General features: G+C 40.4%; 2 protein-coding genes across 5 annotated transcripts in view; both read left to right on the forward strand.

Moving 5' to 3' along the window:
• The window catches only part of LOC106785915 (nuclear receptor coactivator 6-like), a 237,998-nt gene that overhangs the window by 107,757 nt on the left and 127,480 nt on the right, over positions 1-2,761 (forward strand). The window lies entirely within an intron of this gene.
• Positions 1-2,761, forward strand: part of LOC106785916 — a 114,379-nt gene that overhangs the window by 77,672 nt on the left and 33,946 nt on the right. The gene's annotated exons all lie outside the window — the stretch shown is intronic.

The following is a 2,761-nucleotide window of genomic DNA, read 5'->3' on the forward strand; positions in this document are numbered from 1 at the left end:
ATATCGAGTTATAAATTTAGCATGTAAAGTTCAGAAAATGTCAGAGAATGTAATGCTGTAAATTGTGAATCTTTGCAATTTTCGGTTTCGACGATAACATATATATACACATATGCATACATATGTTTGCATGTAAGAATACTTGTTTAACTGTCCGGAGTGGTGTAGTAACCGTCCTGTATTCAAACGAATTCGGACGAAAAGAAACGCAAAGGGATAAAATTGGATAAAATTACCGAGATAAGATTAGTGGACCGTGCAGTTATTCGGGTCGCGAAAAGGTACAAGAAAAAATTGGGAGGAAGGGAAGAAAAAAGAAAAAGAAGAAAAATAAAAAAAGGAGAGCGTCACGAAGAGGTGGACGAAGGGACCGGGGGTTAGAAGAAGGAGGCGTGGTGGGAGAAGCAGGGAAGGGGGGTAGAAAAAGGGTATTCGACGACTGAGGAACTTCCCGTTCTTTGTGCACTCATATACGCTCCTCCACTACTCTTAGGCGATTAAAAGTAAATCGTTCGTCCGCGCTTTTGCCGGTTTTCTTTTTCCGGCCTTTTGTTTTGGCCATTGGGTATATGGTCGGTAGGTCGGTCGGTAGGGCGAGAAGGGTGAGAAGGGTGATACGAGAAGAACGGAAAGCCGAGAAGGAACGTGGATGTCGAATGGCACGAAAGGTGGAAGACGAGAATGAGGTTGGTAGATGAGAATGAAGAGGACGAAGTAAAGAAGAGGGAGAGAGAGGGGGAGAAAAAATAGGGGGAGAGACATTTTTGTCTATACGAAGCGTAAGGTAGAAAGATTATAAGTGTCGCCTTCCATTTGCTACTCTTTTCTTTTTTGTTCTTTTTTCTTTTCTTTCCTTTTTATCCAAAGAGTTTTTTATGCTTGACTCGAGAGACCCGGACCGAAGTAAAATATCCATAACAAAGTCTTCCTCCTGCTTCTCTCTCTCTCCTACCCTTTCCACCACCCTTCACCCCCATTTTTTCTCTTTCTTCCAATGTCTTTTTCTTGCCCCGTTATCTTTTTTTCCCATGAGAAAGAGAGAGAGAGAGAGAGAGAGAAGTAGTTAAATAAATCGCTTGTAAAAAAGGCGTAGTTTGCTTTAAATTGGACCTCGCTAAAATTAAGATAAAGCTTCAGAGCTACGACAGACAAGAACGCTACTTCTGCTGGGGTATAATTACTCTTGTTTATTGCTCACTTTTTTCTCCTTTTTTCTCTTTCTTCTTCTTCTTCTTCTTCTTATTCTACATTTATTTCATTTTCAATCTTTTGTAAAACTTGTTGATTATCGTATCGTCGTTTGGGGGATGGTGAAAAATGGTTATTTCAATTCAATATACGATTTCAACGTTAGATCGTTAGAATTTCTTATCAAATATAATTTAAACAGAACGTGTTAAACAATAGTTTTCATTTGTTTAACGTTCACGAAATATTTTGTATATTTTATATAACATATTTTCTTGAACCTTTAATTCTTATCATTGTTATAAATCACAATATAAAACAAGTAGAGAGAGAGAGAAGAAAAAACCCTGAGAAGAAAATCATCGAATAAAAAAGGCGTAGAGACGAAAAAAAAGAAGAAGAAGAAGAAGAAGAAAAAAAAACGGGGAAAAGGGAAGGAGGAGAAGGTTTAGGTTCAGGAGAAAAGTCGGCGACCGCGAAAGCTTTAAGCTTTTATGAGCTCGAGTTCTCTCCTCGCTTTCCCTCTGTTTTTGTGTTTACGCGCAATAAGAATCACGTGGTAGGATAGTGTGTTCTACGAGAGAGGGAAAGAGAGTGAGAGAGAGGGTGGGAGGGAGGGAGGGAAGGAAGGAAGGTCGAAAGTAGTAAAGGGACTGTGTGTTGAAGGGCGTAATGAGAGAAAGAAAGAAAGGTAGAAGAGAGAGTAGGAGGGTGTGTGTATGAGAGAGAGAGAGAGAGGGTGAAATGGACGGGGTATCTCAGGCGTATCTCGGACGGTAAATACGAGGGTTATCTAGCTTTTTCTTCTTTTCCCCCATTCACCCCATCTTTCCTCCTTCTCTTTCTCTCTCTATCTTTCTTTTTTTTTGCACCCTCGTCGTAAGCCAAGCGAGTTACCTATGGTAGTAGTAGTGGTAGACAACGATGCTCTCTAGTGTTGTCGATGTAAAGGCGAACTTTACAGGAGGTACTGATAGAAAGCTAAGTGCATTTGGCTAGCTTCCAGCCGAAGGACGATCGTGCTTGTCTTTTCTGGACGTGAAATCACCTCTCTCACTATCTCTCTCACTCACTCACTCACTCACTCACTCACCCTCGTTTTATCCTATAGAATCTCTCTTTCTTTCTTTCTCTTGTTAGAACGCTACCGCCGCCATCGTCGTAGACTCTTACCCAGGGTGCAATCACCCTCGAATCCTTTCCCATTCCTTTCCCCTCGACATCCTTCACCCCCAAAATTCGTATATTCCGAAGCGAAGATCGAGAGCATTCTTTCGTTCAAGGACGTCGAGGGACAAGCGAGGCTTTTCTTCTTATTTCTTTCTTTTTCCCTTTTTTTTTTCTTTTTTATTTTCTTTCCCTTCTTCTTCTTTTTTTTTTCTTTTCTTTTCTTGCGAGATCAATGTCGTGCCTGTCGTAAAATCTTGATGGACTTCGAAGCCGACGGATATTCGATTTACGGTTATCGGTGTGCTCGATAACGAATTAAATGCCCGGGTTGTTTGATCGGAACAGTCAGATATATAAGTCTTTATTTTTCTTCTTTATATGGGTATATTTCTTTTCTTTTTTT

This window comes from Polistes canadensis, unplaced genomic scaffold (genome assembly GCF_001313835.1).
Source record: "Polistes canadensis isolate GaletaPanama2010 unplaced genomic scaffold, ASM131383v1 scaffold_59, whole genome shotgun sequence".
Lineage (NCBI taxonomy): Eukaryota > Metazoa > Arthropoda > Insecta > Hymenoptera > Vespidae > Polistes > Polistes canadensis.